Here is a 16969-nt window from a genome sequence, read left to right on the forward strand (position 1 = left end):
TGGGGACCCGGGCGTTGGGCAGGTGCCAGGCTGCGCGGGAAGTCGGATGTTGGACAGGTGCCAGGCGTGTGGGGACCCTGGCGTTGGGCAGGTGCCAGGCTGCGCGGGAAGCCGGATGTTTGGCAGGTGCCAGGCGGTGTGGGGAGCCGGGCGTTTGGCAGGTGTCAGGCGGTGTGGGGACCCGGATGTTGGGCAGCTACCAGGTGGCGCGGGGACCCGGATGTTGGGCAGGTACCAGGCGGTGCGGGGACCCGGATGTTGGGCAGGTACCAGGCGGTGCAGGGAGCCGGATGTTGTTAGCACGCTCACTTCCGGGAGGTGATTCAATGAGCGCGGGGATCGAAGCCGCGACATAAACGGCGGAAAAAAAGCAGCTGCTGAGGACCCGGAGAAGGTGAGCGTCTGGGAGGGAGAGACGGCCGGGACGGGAAGCGGTGGCGGGTTGCAGCTTTGCTCACAAGCCGAGTGTCAGTCTATAAATATTCAGTATTATGCGTGAGAGTGGCGGCCTCGGGTCCAGGCCGGAGTCTTGCTGGGAAAGAGCAGCGTTTCTCCCAACACCGGCCCGGCCCGTTCCGTTTACGGGGAGCTGTGAAGGAGTAGCCGCCGCTCCGCTCGCTCTCCGGGCCTCCGCCTACGTGTCCACCCGCAGCCAGCGCCGTACCCGCCGCCACACACACACACACCGCCCACAGCCAGCGCTGTCTCCCCCACACACACACCGCCCACAGCCAGCGCTGTCTCCCCCACACACACACCGCCCACAGCCAGCGCTGTCTCCCCCACACACACACCGCCCACAGCCAGCGCTGTCTCCCCCACACACACACCGCCCACAGCCAGCGCTGTCTCCCCCACACACACACCGCCCACGGCCAGCGCTATCTCCCCCCACACACACACCGCCCACGGCCAGCGCTGTCTCCCCCACACACACACCGCCCACGGCCAGCGCTGTCTTCCCCCACACACACACCGCCCACAGCCAGCGCTGTCTCCCCCACACACACACCGCCCACACCCAGCGCTGTCTACCCCACACACACACCGCCCACAGCCAGCGCTGTCTCCCCCACACACACACCGCCCACAGCCAGCGCTGTCTCCCCCACACACACACACCGCCCACAGCCAGCGCTGTTTCCCCCGCACACACCGCCCACGGCCAGCGCTGTTTCCCCTGCACACACCGCCCACAGCCAGCGCTGTCTCCCCCGCACACACCGCCCACAGCCAGCGCTGTCTCACACACACACACACACACACACACACACACACACACACACACACACACACACACACACACACACCGCCCACAGCCAGCGCTGTCTCCCACACACACACACACCGCCCACAGCCAGTGCTGTCTCACACACACACACACACACACACACACACACACACACACACACACACACACACCGCCCACAGCCAGCGCTGTCTCCCACACACACACACACCGCCCACAGCCAGTGCTGTCTCGCCCACAGCCAGCGCTGTCTCGCCCACACACACGCACCGCCCACAGCCAGCGCTGTCTCCCCCACACACAACGCCCACAGCCAGCGCTGTCTCCCCACACACACACACACCGCCCACAGCCAGCGCTGTCTCCCCCACACACACACACCGCCCACAGCCAGCGCTGTCTCCCCCACACACACAGCGCCCACAGCCAGCGCTGTCTCCCCCCACACACACACACCGCCCACAGCCAGTGCTGTCTCCCTCACACACACACACCGCCCACAGCCAGCGCTGTCTCCCCCACACACACACACCGCCCACAGCCAGCGCTGTCTCCCCCACACACACCGCCCACAGCCAGCGCTGTCTCCCCCACACACACCGCCCACAGCCAGCGCTGTCTCCCCCACACACACCGCCCACAGCCAGCGCTGTCCCCCACACACACACCGCCCGCAGGCAGCGCTGTCTCCTCCACACACACCGCCCACAGCCAGCGCTGTCTCCCCCACACACCGCCCGCCTGGAAGGGGTTTATACAGTAAATCATTTAATCTCCTGACCCAATGTCTCCTTTGGCCCCGAGCCAAATTTTGTCTGATGTGTTCCTGTGATGTTGGGGACCTTTCCCAAGTTAATGGTTCTGTATAACTGCAAGTTGGGTTTTTTTGCATTACGAACCTTTGGCATTTCCTTTGCAGATCCTTCAGAGAACCCCTGACTGCCATTATTAGGGACCGCTGTTAGGTTTTAAAAAGTGCATTGCATATCCATTTAAATGTATCGGGTTTATTTTCAGAGAAAAATTCAAAAATGCTTTGTTTAATAAAAATCAAAATTGCTATGTTCACAATAAATGCTTAGCTGGTTGGTTTTCTAGCTCAGTGGTAGGAGTTTAACTGGAATTGTAAGTGCTGCAGTTAACCAGCAATAGAAACACAGGATAATGCAGGAAAATAAATACTACCCCTACTGCCCTTGTTTTCAGAAGGGGAATGTATGAAAACCCTTGTTAGTGTTCCATGGCATGCTACAGTCCATTTAAAACAGTACTTTTTAGATTGTGTTTACCCTTGTAAACTATAGGTCATCCAAAACTCGGCTGCCTGTGTTGTAACTCGCACCAAGTCCCGTTCACCCATCACCCCTGCGCTCGCTGACCTACATTGGATCCTGGTTAAGCAGTGCCTCGATTTTAAAATTCTCATCCTTGTTTTCAAATCCCTCCATGACCTCTCCCCTCCCATTTAGGACAGAAATGAGGAGAAATTTCTTCACCCAGAGAGTGGTGAACCTGTGGAATTCTCTACCACAGATGGCTGTGGGCGGTGTGTGTGGGGGAGACAGCGCTGGCTGTGGGCAGTGTGTGTGGGGGAGACAGCGCTGGCTGTGGGCGGTGTGTGTGTGGGGGAGACAGCGCTGGCTGTGGGCAGTGTGTGTGTGGGGGAGACAGCGCTGACTGTGGGCAGTGTGTGTGTGGGGGAGACAGCGCTGGCTGTGGGCGGTGTGTGTGTGGGGGAGACAGCGCTGGCTGTGGGCGGTGTGTGTGTGGGGGAGACAGCGCTGGCTGTGGGCGGTGTGTGTGGGGGAGACAGCGCTGGCTGTGGGCGGTGTGTGGGGGAGACAGCGCTGGCTGTGGGCAGTGTGTGTGTGGGAGACAGCGTTGGTGTGGGCGGTGTGTGTGTGTGGGGGAGACAGCGTTGGCTGTGGGCGGTGTGTGTGGGGGAGACAGCGCTGGCTGTGGGCGGTGTGTTTGTGGGGGGAGCAGTAGAGGCCAATACATTAAATATATTTAAGAAGGAGTTGGATATATTTCTTAAGGCTAAAGGGGTCAAGGGGTATGGGGAGAAAGCAGGGACTGGGTACTGAATTTGGATGATCAGCCATGATCGCATTGAATGGTGGAGCAGGCTCGAGGGGCTGAATGGCCTACTCCTGCTCCTATCTTCTATGTTTATGTCTATCTCTGTAACGTCCTTCAGCCTTATAACCCTCAGAGATATCTGCGCTCCTCCAATTCTGGCCTTTTGAGCATCCCCGATTTTAATCGCTCCACCATTGGTGGCCGTGCCTTCTGCTGCCGAGGCCCTTAACTCTAGAATTCCCTGCCTAAACCTCTCTACCTCTCTTTCCTCCTTTAAGATGCTCTTTGACCAAGATCTGCCCTAATATCTCCTTATGTGGCTGTGTGTCAAATTTTGTTTGATGGCGCTCCTGTGAAGTGCCTTGTGACGTTTTACTATGTTAAAGGTGCTATATAAATACAAGTTGTTATGTTATGTTCTTACGTAGTGTAAACACAAGAAATAGGAGCAGGAGTAGGCTATTTGGCCCTTTGAGCCTGCTCCGCCATTCAATAAGATCTTGCCTGATCTTCTACCTCACCTCCACTTTCCTGCACTATCCCCATATCCCTTGATTCCCTTAATATCCAAAAATCTATCGATCTCTGTCTTGAATATACTCAACGACTGAGCCTCCACAGCCCTCGAGTAGAGAAAGCCAAAGCTTCACCACCTTCTGAGTGAAGAAATTTCTCCTCATCTCAGTCCTAAATGTCTGACCCCTTATTCTGAGGCTGTGACCCCTGGTTCTAGACTCCCCAGCCAGGGGAAACATCCTCCCTGCATCTACCCCTTAAGAATTTTGTATGTTTCAATGAGATCACCTCTCATTCTTCTGAACTCCAGAGAATATAGGCCTAGTCTACTCAATCTCTGCTCACAGGACAATCCCCCATCCCAGGAATCAGTCTGGTGAACCTTTGTTGCACTCTCTCTATGGCAAGTATATTCTTCCTTAGGTAAGGAGACCAAAACTGTCCACAGTTCTGCAGGTGTGGTCTCACCAGGGCCCTATATAATTACAGTACAACGTCTTTACTCTTACACTCAAATCCTCTTGTAATACTGCAACTTTTAGCTTTTTTGAGAGTTGGTTTTTGCGTCACATGAACTTAATGTTTAATATAATCACTGCCATTTTCTGATTTTTCAACTTTTGATGATTAATAGATTGAAAATAGTGGGCAGCAACCATGGGATGTCCCGATAGGTGCAACTGGCAGTCAAGGCACCCCCACCAGTGGTGTGAACTTGGGAGATCACTATTTATAACTGTGCCATTGGGTCCGGATTTGATGCTGGAGGGGTGAAACACCTTGGGAGAGGGTAGTGTGTCTCAACATGGAGTATAACCAGTGTAATGTCAGACCAGGTTTATCAAATGTTCAGCGGGTCTGTTGAAGCTGCTGGACACACTAACCTTACTTTACATCTAATTTAAATGTGTTGAAAATGCAGATATTCCTGCCTACACTCAGTACATTTAAAATGTAATGTCTGGGAGAGGTGCTGTGAATGCTGTCTCCTGGATCTTGCAGTTCAAGTTGCAGGCAGGCAGTATAAGCAGGCAAATGGATAGATACTGTAGCGACTGATCAACAATCAATTGCTTCAGTATAATTGTATGCTGAAGAAAGAATGAGTAGAATTGAGATTTGGGCTGATCTGTTGGATTTGTGAATGGCAGCACATGCCTGGTTGGCACTGTGCTTCCAATGCAAATGTGTGTGTGTGTAGACTTTCCTGCCCCTCATAAATGTGTTTTTGGTTTCTCTTGTGTTGCTGGACCAATGACTTCGTCAGATACAGTTCCTGCTGTCAATTGATTTTGCAAGTAATTTTTTTTGATTGGCATAACCTTTCTTGACAGGTAGATTTGTTGTGTTCAACAATATCTAGGTCTCTGGACACATCCTGGCAACAATATCTAGGATCTGTGCACCATTGAGCAGTTCTGATGATACAAATCTCAATTTAACCCCCTTGTGATTTACTGCCTAAAACTTCCTTGGAGATCAGTTAGCATTTTGTTTACTCCTTTTAAGATGAGGTACTTCTGTAATCTAAGGCTACAAACAATGTACAGAATGGTAAGTTATTATAATTGTGTCCAGTGTTCTTGTATTGATATAGTAGGACAAAACTGCCACAGCAATCATGATACTGTACCATAAACCTATTCCTAGGTCCCTATCTTTATGCCCTTTTCATCTATGTGACATTACCTATAGTGTACTTGGCACATCTACATTGTAATTTTAAAAGCAAACTCGAAGTGTTTAAGTGTGTAAGTGGATTTCATCCTGACACAGCCTTCTGGCTCTCAGACTTGTGTAGTGTCCGTGTGTAGATAAAGACACTGAATACAGGAGTTGGTTCATAGGTATTTACTAAGCAAGTCTGGGGGGGGGGGGGTGGTTTCTAAAGGATATACACAATACACAGGCTTATATAGCCCAAGTGGCAATTACCGGCATTACGCACACCTGGGGCTCTTAAAGGCACATACACCACAATTCCTCCCCTTCTAGCTAACTAGTACATCATATTTTAAGTAATTATTAATTACATGTTATATGCAAAATAATATACATTGCTGTATTAATTAAATTATAAGTTAGTCTCTCAGGAGGCTTCCTGACTCGGTCCGGATAACGCCTCGGGGGTGTAGTAGTTTCTGGTGGTGTAGTAGGTTCTTCAGGCAGGGCTGGTTCGGCTTGAAGGCCAGTGTCGGGTTCATCAGGCTCCAGTATCACTGGATCGGAGGTAGATATGGGTATCTCTACTTCATCGTTAGATGTATAGAGTGGTGGTGTAGGTTGTCCCTTTTCGGATGACTTGATGATTTGGTCAGCATGGCGCCTTATTATGCTGTCTCCGATGTCCACGGTATACATCAGTGGTCCTAATCGTGTGCAGATAGTTCCAGGCTGCCATTTCTCGGTACGGTAGTCCCGGGCCAAAACCGGTTGGCCTATCTGGAAGACCCTAGTTGGCCTTTCATTCATGCCCTGAAACTGCCGGTTCTCCACGTCCCTTCGGATGTTGGGCTTGACCAAATCCAGCTGGCATCTTAGGTTTCTATTGTAGAACATCATGGCGGGAGTTTGGTTAGTAACCATATGCGTTGCATTCCTATATGCAAATAAGAAGTTATCCACCTTGTGCTGAAGTTTTATGTCTTCATTACCCATGGCCTTGATGGCCTTCTTGAAGGTCTGGACAAACCTTTCAGCCAATCCATTGGTGGCGGGATGGTATGGGGCGGACGTGTAGTGCTTTACCCCATTGTTCTTTAAGAACTTTCTGAATTCTTCGGAAACAAATTGCGGTCCATTATCAGAACATATCTGCTCCGGCAGCCCATTCCTGGCAAATATGGTCCTTAATACTGTGATGGTTTTTTCCGTGGTGGTGGAGGACATCTTTATTACCTCCGGCCACTTGGAGTGTGCATCAACTGCGATTAAGAACATTGAGTCCATAAATGGACCAGCAAAGTCGATGTGCACCCTTTGCCAGGGAGATGAGGGCCACTCCCATGGATGTAGAGGGGCCTGTGGCGGAGCATTTTGGACCTTCTGGCATCCTAGGCAGCTCTTGGTCATGTCTTCGATGTCTCCATCGATACCTGGCCACCATACAAACGCCCCAGCTAGGTTCTTCATTTTCACTCCACCCAGATGCCCCTCGTGAAGCTCCTTTAGCACTTTATCCTGGAGTTTGGGTGGAATCACCACTCTGGATCCACACATCAAGGTTCCTCGGCACACTGACAGCTGTTCTCTTCTTTGCGAGAATGCTGGCAACAGTGGTTCGCCATGTGCTGGCCATCCCTTCACTGTTAAATCGTAGACCCGTGAGAGAGTAGGGTCATTTCTTGTCTCCCTTTCAATGGCAGAATTTGTCACCGGTAGACATTCCACTATGGTAGAGTGGAATACCTCTACTGGGTCTACTGTAGGTGCCTCTTCTATCGTTGGCAACGGTAGGCGTGATAAACCGTCAGCATTCCCATGCTGTTTTGACCCTTTGTATTCAATGTTGTATTGGTGTGCTCCTAGAAAAAGGGACCACCTCTGTAGTCTTTGTGCCGTCATAATGGGGACACCTTTTTTAGGGTTGAATATGGAGATGAGGGGTTGATGGTCAGTCAGCAAGGTAAATTTTTGTCCGTGTAGGTAATGGTTGAATTTCTTCACTCCCCATACCAGGCTGAGTGCTTCCCTGTCTATCTGGGCATAGTTACGCTCAGCTGAGTTCAATGAGCGTGACGCAAAAGCTATCGGCTGTTCCGAGCCATCAGGGAATCTATGGGACAATACCGCTCCTATGCCGTAAGGGGACGCATCGCACGCCAGTCTGATTGGTAGTGATGGGTTGTAATGAGCCAAAATTTTCTCGGATGTGATTAAGTCTTTACATTTATGGAAGGCACGTTTATAGTCTTCGTTCCATTTCCAAATCACTCCTGTCTGTAGAAGATCATTAAGAGGGTGTAGAATAGTTGATAAGTTCGGTAAAAATTTATGATAGTAATTTATTAATCCCAGGAATGACCTTAATTGTGAAACATTTTCAGGTGCTGGGGCTTTTATAACTGCTTCAATTTTCTCAGGTGACTTATGCAACCCTTATTAATTATGTGGCCACAATATGATATCTGATTTTGGAAAAATTCGCAGTTGGGGCGATTTGCTCGTAGGCCCCGTTCTTTCAGCCTAGTGAGCACCTGCTCCAAATTGACAAGGTGCTCGTTGTCGTTTTCTCCTGTTATAAGGATGTCGTCTAGGTAGCATTGAGTCCCCGGAATCCCTTGCAGGACTTGCTCCATAGCTCTTTGCCAGATAGCTGGAGCTGATGCTATTCCAAAAACCAGTCGATTGTACTGGTACAGACCTTTGTGTGTGTTTATTGTGAGATACTTTTTAGAGGTCTCCTCAACCTCCATCTGTAGATATGCCTGTGCCAAGTCAATTTTTGTGAAACGTTTCCCTCCGGATAGTGAGGCGAAAATATCTTCTATCCTCGGAAGAGGATACTGTACCGTGTGAAGGACCAGGTTTACTGTCACCTTAAAGTCCCCACAGATGCGAATTTTTTTCTGTTCCTCAGAGTTATTTTTCAATGTTTTTTTCATGACTGGAACGATGAGTGTTGCCCATTCGCTCCAATCTATTTTGGATAATACGCCTGCCTTTTCCAAATTCTTCAGCTCTGCCTCAACTGCCGGACGTATTGCGTATGGCACCGGTCTTGCCTTAAAAAATTTTGGAATTGCTGTATCTTCCACTTTTATTGAGGCGGTGATGCCTTTCAAGGTTCCTAGTTTCTCTTGAAACACTTCTTTGGCGTTGGCCAAGATGTCTTTTAATCGTTCAGGTATGATGTCATCATTGTTTTTTTCCTTACTGGTCACCGTCAGTGCCTGAATGGAGTGCCAGTCTAAACGCATCTTCCTTATCCATTCACGTCCCAACAACGGTGGACCACCATCTTGTAGAATGTATAAATACAACTTTTGTATTTCTTTGCCGTTGTATACCACAGGCACCCTTATTTTTCCTTTGGGGTAGACTTTCTGCCCTGTATATGTTTTTAAGATAATGGTTGTGTCTTTTAGAGGTATATGCGAAAATAGCCTCTCGTAATCTCGTCGATTTATTACGGTTAGAGCTGATCCTGTATCTAGCTCCATTTTAACTGGGGACCCTGCTATTGTGAGGGTAACCCAAATGGTTTGGTAATCCTCTTTGGCAAGTACATTATGTAATTTGAGACAGCTTAGTCTCTTGTTTCCGGAGTCGCTATCGCTATTCTGGTCTTCGGAGCTACTGTCCGCCATCATTTGTACCTTCCTGTACTTTTCTTTATTGATTTTTTGTTTTCTGTCAGTGGATTTATTTTGTCCAGATTGGCATACCCGTGCAATGTGTCCAATCTTACCACATTGCCTGCATGTTTTGCCCTTGAACCAGCAGTCCCTCTGGTTATGGGTGGATCTGCCGCAGCGATAACATCTTCCGAACTCCTGTGTCATTTTATGGGTGCCGAAGTCCTGTGTCTCTTGTTGTATCTCTGCAGCTCCTTTTGCTGCTGCTTCGTATGATACAGCCATACTGAAAGCTTTGTCCAATGTTAAATCTTTTTCAGAAAGCAGTCTTTTTTGTGTTCCTTCACTTAAGAGACCGCAAACAAATTTGTCTCGAAGATAATCCGATAGTCCTGCTCCAAATTGGCAGTACTTTGATAGCTTTCTTAATTCAGTTAGGTAATCAGCGTTACTTTCATTCTTGTGTTGATTTCTCTTGAAGAACTTGAATCGTTCCGCTATCAGCAGCGGTGTTGGGTTTAAATGCTCCTGCAGGGTATCAACAATTTCTTTAAAAGTCTTGTCCTTTGGTTTGGCTGGAGTGATTAAATTTCGTAACAGCCCATATGTCTTCGCGCCCATTAAGTTCAGAAGTACTGAAGCTTTTTTTTCATCTGCTATTCCATTTGCAGTGCAATAAACCTCTACTCTTTCCACGTATGTGGTCCAATTTTCTATTTCGCCATCAAAAGCCTCAATGTTACCAGATTTAGGCATTTCAGAAAAATTATGGCGCTTCCCGCGCTTTTTTTTTTCTCTGTAGCAACGATATGGCACTTCCCGCGCTTTCCCGCCGCTGCTACCGATAACAACGCTGTTTTACTGTGGTTTCCGTTTATTCACTGTTGGAGACTTGTTCCCGACGGAGGTCTAAACGCTGACCTGCTTGCCGCGCCGGCCGTCTCTCGAGTGCACCCTCCCAGTCCGTTATTGCTTGCCTCCGATTTTGCTGCCTGTCTCATCTGTAGAGCCCGCCGCTGGAGCTCCAGCCTGACGCCCAGGAAGGATTAGCGCAGTACCTGCCACCAGCTTGGCCAGCTGGTGAAACCACAGTTTCTCTTACTTCCTTGAGTCTTCTGGACGCTGGAGGAATCGATGTCCTTGAGGTGCTGCCGAATTGCGGTAAGTCCGTTTCCACTTTGGCGCCACTGTAGTGTTCGTGTGTAGATAAAGACACTGAAGACAGGAGTTGGTTCATAGGTATTTACTAAGCAAGTCTGGGGGGGGTTTCTAAAGGATATACACAATACACAGGCTTATATAGCCCAAGTGGCAATTACCGGCATTACGCACACCTGGGGCTCTTAAAGGCACATACACCACAACTTGAACTTTAGATTGTTTCATAGTAGGTCTCTTCCCTACTGTCAGTTTACGACCATGTCTTGCCGAATCTCTGCCATGCATATCTAGCCTGAATTTTCTTTGTGCCCATTCATGGGCACGCTTTGGCTGCTGCTCTGAACCCGAGCTTGTTACTTCTACCTCCCTTTTAACAAAACAAATTCCGGCCCTCTATTACTTCCTCTTCTTCCATCACTGTTTCCCTTCTCACCTGGCTGTGCCACCTTTCCTCTCGCCTCTTGGGTAGTTCGTGCCCTCCCCATCCCTGCCCCAAACCATCAGCCCTCAGCCATCCTTCTCACTTGCCGCTGTTCCAGACTTGAATTCCCCCTTGAAGCCCATGACTACCCTTTGTACCTCTCCCAGCAATTCTCAAACAGCCCCATTATTTTCTGCTGATTGGCATTAATTAGTTTTTTTTGTCAAAAACAGAACAAGGGATCATTGTGATTTAAAAAAAAATATTGTTAGTGACTCCCATTTTTCAAACTAGTGGATTAAGCATCTTTGCAAAACCAGTTTCTTGTTCCTTATCTGATAGGAAGACGACATTGGGTTAACATGGATTTGCATGTATATTTGGTGTCAGCTTCCTGCTGATTTATACAACAAAACTGTTTCTATTGTGGACCAAAAACAGAAATGCTGTAAACTCTTAGCAGATCAGATAGCCAACATCTGGAGAGAACAGATCAGCTAACTTTCAGGTGGAGACCCTTTATCAGAACTGGAAGATATAACAGATTGAAAAAGAAGAGTGATGGGTGAGGGAGAAAGTCACATATACACGAGAGAAGAAATAGAATAAGCTGTAAAGTGGAAAAAAGTTGATGAAATAACTGGAGTGATATCAACATGAGAAGATAGGAGGCATAATGAGAGAAATTGCAGACAAGAGGGGAGGAAGGTCGGGGGGGGGGGTGGGTGGGCGGAAAGGCAGTTAGAAATGGAAGTGTGAAAAACTGGCAAAGTGGAGCTGGCTCCAGGAGCCGGAGAGGAGGAGAAGAAAGTGGGTCAACACCAAGTGTTCCAGTGGAGGATACCCACTGCAAGCAGCAGACTATCTCTTCCCGTGCCCCCAAAATGCCAGTTGAGGAAAGAGGACGACATTTTGGAAGCTCTGTGGTGGAAGTTGGCATCATCGGAGCAAATGCAAAGTGATGTCGAAACTGAGAGAAAGGAGTGAATTCCTTACCAGACGCTGGGTGGGAAGAAGTATCATTCAGGTAGCTGTGGGAGTTAGTGGACTTGTAATAGATGTCAGTTTGACAGGAGCAGGTGGAAATAATCAGTCCACCAGCACAGTCCTATCTGTGTAACTTAGGTAGGAGGTAGAAATGGGCTCTATTATTGGGGAACTGAGATAGGAGGTCGTGGGGTGGGTGGGAAAGATCTCCAGAGAAGATGAGATCAGGAACGGTCTGTGAAATGATGACTTGGTGTTCAGCAATGGGGTTGTGGTCCAGGGAGCGATAGGAGTTGTCAGAGTTCGTGTTCAGCCTCGGTATGGTAGAAGTCCTTCTGCCATAGAAGAGCTCTGCTCTGATGATGCCACCTTCCACACCAGAGCTTCCAAAATGTTGTTTTATTTTTCCTCAATCATGGACTCGTGTCCAATGGTGGTCGACAGTACCCTCGATTGGGTCAGTCGTATTTCTTGTGCTTCTGTTCTCATCCTTCCCTCTTTTTCCTAACCCCCCCCATCTAATTTTCCACACCACCAGTCTTGGCATTTAATAGAGTATCTTCTGATATTTCTGCCATGATCCCACCACCAAACACATGGTTCCTTCCCCTCCTATTTTTGAAGTGATTGTTACTTCCATAATTCACGGGTTAATGCTTGCACTGTCCACTAGCAACTGCTTCCTTTGCCCTGGCATCTTACCGTGTAATCACACGAGATGCGACACCTGTCCATTCACCTCCTTCAACATCACTGTCCTGTGCTCTCTTCTCTTCCTGGGTGAGGGTACAATTTACATATACTTCCTTAAACCTGATATGCCTTATTTGCTGTTCATGGTCCTGTATCTTCTAAACTGGGGATACCAAATGCAGAGTAGATGACCGTTTTGTCGAACACCTCTTCTGTCCACAAGTGCAATCCTGAGCTCTCTGTCGCTTGCCACTTCAATTCTCTTCCCCACTCCCACTCTGACCTTTCCTTCAATGGCCTTCTACACAGTTCCAATGAAGCTCAACACAAGCTTGAGGGACACTTCTATTGGGCACTTGGCAGTCTGCTGGCCTTAATATTGACTTTAATTATGCCTTAATTGACCTTAACTATAACTCCCACTTCCTCTTTGGCTGGAAGTACTCGTGGTGTGGGATGGGTGTGTTGACATTTTGGTTTGAGAGCCTCCCGTTGGAATACTGTGCTGGCAGTGCAGTTTGCACCCATGGTATCGACCCGCTTCTTTTTTTCTTCCAGGCTTCAAGGTTGCTGGAGCCTGTTTTGCTTTGCCAGTTTTTCTTCTTTCCATTTCTACCTGCCTTCCCTCCTCCACTGTTTATTCATGCATTCTTTGTCTCCTAAATGACTTTGGTTTCTCTCATTATGCCTCCTATTGTCTTGTGGATATCACTTAAGCCATTTAGCCATCTCCTATTTCCTACTTGAGTGCTTTACTGGCCATTCTATCTCTGCGTGTGTGTGTGTGTATTCTATTTATTTTCAAATTCTGTTTATCTGTAATACCTTCCAGAGCTGACACAGTCTATACCTGAACTGCCAACCTATCTGTTCTCTCCACAGATGCTGACTATCCTGCTGAACTTTTCCTGAATTTTCTGGTTTTGTTTTGAATTTCCATCGGCAGTTTTTTAACTTTTTGTTTGTGTTGCGGGGTGGAATTACAAATTCTTACCATTGCATTTCATGTTTGTCCCAGCAAGTGGAATGAATCTATACATGTCCAAGTGTACTGCACAAGCAGCATCCTTGTGCCGTTCCCTTCTTCCCCTTTAGAGCAGTTGATGTACTGCTATGTAGTAGTTTGTTCTAAAGAAGTTCTCATGTATGAGGAACCCTATGCATGTTTTTATTAGATCTGGACTTGAGGCAGGCTCCAGCTACCCGTGGTTGGGAGTTGTGATGATTTAGGGTGCATTTACACTGAAAATTGAGAGCTTGTGTGAGTAATTTCAGCTTCGTACTGATGCTAAATTGGCGGTATGAATCAATGGTCCAATGTATGGTCTGATGTGACTCTGGATCGAAGCGGAGTGAGGCGCTTTGGTTTGGCATCATAAGTAGTGTAAATCGAGTACTATGAAACCTGGTTTACAGAGTCCTCTGGATCCACTGGATCTCCCAGGCACTTTGCAAAGATACCTAGTCTCAACTTAAATGTTTAGGGAGTGGGGATTCTCCCTTCCTGCTTTTTGAAAAATTACATTCTTAAATGTTGGGAGAGATTTCTGCCCATGCATACATCCAGGCACATGCACAGATCTCTCCTGGCAAGGCTGTTCTACTTCCAGGCAAACAGGAATCGGGGAATGTAGCCAAGGTTCGGCTTCTGCTCTTGGTGTAAAGGCACTTTAAGTATAGCAGATGTTCGATATTAGACAAATACAAGTTGTTGTTATTTGTCAGTTTTGTGTAATAGTCCTTTCTGTACATTAAACACAATTGCATGGAGTGCCAAGTCCAGTGTGTGATATTGAAATGTTTGTGGACTTCTTCACAGTTATATTCCACGTGGCTTTGAGATCAGCTATTCACTGGTTTAATTTGTGTCAAGACTGGTTGATGCTCAGTTTTTCTTGTCTGTTGAGATGGAGTGCAATGTACTCCTTCAGGCATCCTTTCAAAAAAATCAGAGCTTAGCCATTAGAGGGTTCTGCAGTTCAGTTTAATGTCAGCTACCTGAGCTGCCTTTAAATATTTAAATGCTTATCCGTTAATTGAGCCTGTGATGTTGGAAATACATGGCCTGTGGTAATCTGCAGGAGATGACATGCAGTATGTGCACGAATTGGCCTCAAATTTATCAACGAAAATGTTATTTATTGGCGTCTGGTCAGAATAGGAAAATTGTTTTTTGTCGCACTCTACCTTCTATTCAAAAAAGGCCTGTCATATTACAGTAAAAGGCAACAATATAGAAATGGCAATTTTCACACATCCCAAAAATACTGGGTTATGTTTTAGTACAAGTTACAAATTATAATTTGAATTTGTATAAAATAGTTACCAGTTAGTGAAGAAGGAATTTTGCTTGGCTTATTTGCTCTAATCCTAGAAACTGCGTTTATTTTGGGAGCTACCAATACTAAACAGCTGGAAAAATACTAAGTGACTGGCAGATAGAACATTGAAGATCAACTTAAATCACTGAACTTGTTGTAAGAATTTTGCTAAAGGTAAACATTTGATTGAATAATATTTTGCATGACGTTCATGGCCCATTTAATAAGAGTTTCTTGTTCAGCATTGCAATCATATCATCATAGTAATACAGTAATAAAAGCTGATGTGGAAATGTTTTATTGTAGCGTTGAGTTTGTTTTGTAACAGCTGCAATGCAGAACTAGGACTAAGTTGGAGTATTTTCCAACAACTATTCCTACCTGCTCTTCAGATGGTAGTGGAGAACAGAAATTTCTGAAAGTTGTGGAATGTCTCAGGCTTTTAGTGAATTGATTTTGCTTTTCCTTCATCTAGTGATCCATGTTAAAATGAAAAAGTTAGAGCAAAGTTTTGAAAATTGTCTTTCTATAAAATGTAATATGTATGTGCTCGGGTTGCTGTGCTCTGTGTTGGAAGACAACTGTGGGGAGGTTCACAGCTGTAACAGTGTCAAGGTAGTTTGGATGACAACCTGCATGATCTATACACACGTCATCTGAAGCTTGAGATTGTTTTGCGTCCTTTAACTGTTTCCTGGGAGTTTATTATTTTAATCACATAATTATGTATTACTATTATCGTAAGAACTGTTGCCGGATCTGGATTTATAAAGCATTCGCGTCTGTCAGTGGCTTATGCTGGTGGGAGCCCAACCAAATACTCAGTTTAAAATATTTAATATCGGTTGCTTTTGCACATGTGCAGATTTGTTTTTTTTGCGTACCCATTTTCAGCATCAAATACTTCCAGTTGTGTCAGAGCATGGCTAGATGCTAAAGATTCTTGCACTCTGCCCCAACAATGTGCCTTATTCCCAACCTCAGGAGGTCATAGGGCACTCTGCTGATGCTCAGCAAGTTTAGTTAGTATAGTGAGCCTTTCCGATCAGGAAACTCATGGATTACAACCTCAGTTTATGCTGAAGTAGCTGATCTCAGCAGGGTGTTGGTGGTAAAATTTGCCTCAGGACCTCTGGATTAAACAGGGAAAATCAGCCAATATTCTGCCTCCTGATTGAAATTAGGAGCCCCCCATGCTGGAGGTGTGCATGTGTGGACATCAGGTGAGCACAGGCTAGATCTCGGCTGTGGTGATCTACATGGCAATTTGAGATTATTAATTAAAATATCACGAAGCATTTTGTTACAGCATTGAAGCTTGTTGGCTTAAGTGTGGTTTGTCTTCCTAAAAGTTCATTGCTCTTAGTACACTCTGATAACGTTGCTATGGATTCAGAGCTCGTGACAGACTGTGAGTGCACAGGAGATATTTATTGCTGCTACACCATCTGTTTTGAGTTTTTTTTTTGTTTTCCACTAACTTTCTCCCCTCACCGACTTGTTGTGGTACAGTTCCACAGGCATTGTTGCCGCCTTTATCTTACCTCATATAATTTGAGTCAGTTGGTGCTGGGACGCTACATGCAGTTGAAACAGGTCCCATCCTCATTCTGTCCACACATGCACTTCCACATGGTTAGCTGATAATGATCAGGACCAAGAATTCTGGCCCTATTCGGTGGATAGGCACTGGCAAACATTTAAAGATCACATGGATGAACTACAGAATTTGTTCATCCCTGCCTGGCATAAAAATAAAACAAAAAGGTGGCTCAACCGTGGTTAACAAGGAAAATTAGGGATAGCATAAGATCCAAGGAGAGGACATATAAATTGGCCAGAAAAAGCAGCAAATCTGAGGATTGGGAGCAGTTTAGGATTCAGCAAAGGAGGACAAAGGGATTAATTAAGAGGGGGAAAATAGAGTATGAGAGTAAGCTATCAGGGAACATAAAAACTGACTGTAAAAGCTTCTATAGATATGTGAAGAGAAAAAGATTGGTGAAGTCAAGCGTAGGTCCCTTGCAGTCAGAATCAGGGGAATTTATAATGGGGAACAAAGAAATGGCAGACCATTTAAATACATACTTTGGTTCTGTCTTCACAAAGGAGGACACAAATCACCTCCCAGAGATGTCGGGGAACATAGGGTCTAATGAGAGGGAGGAACTGGGTCTAATGAGAGGGAGGAACTGAATGAAATCAGTATTTGTAGGGAAATGGTGTTAGGGAAATTGATGGG

At 46.7% G+C, this 16969-nt stretch overlaps 1 protein-coding gene across 8 annotated transcripts in view; it reads left to right on the plus strand.

The window, feature by feature from the left end:
* Positions 1–285: 285 nt before the first annotated feature.
* Positions 286–16969, plus strand: part of arfip1 (ADP-ribosylation factor interacting protein 1 (arfaptin 1)) — a 253443-nt gene continuing 236759 nt past the window's right edge. For 6 of the 8 annotated variants that reach the window (XM_086011848.1, XM_086011876.1, XM_086011866.1 and 3 more), the window contains exon 1: positions 286–394. The gene's annotated coding sequence lies outside the window, so the exon portion shown is untranslated. The remainder of the gene's footprint in view (positions 395–16969) is intronic. The other 2 variants (XM_086011894.1, XM_086011912.1) reach the window with 1 other exon arrangement.

Source organism: Somniosus microcephalus, chromosome 2 (assembly GCF_052327205.1).
Source record: "Somniosus microcephalus isolate GS21.2 chromosome 2, FLI_Smic_1.0, whole genome shotgun sequence".
Classification (NCBI taxonomy): Eukaryota; Metazoa; Chordata; class Chondrichthyes; order Squaliformes; family Somniosidae; genus Somniosus; species Somniosus microcephalus.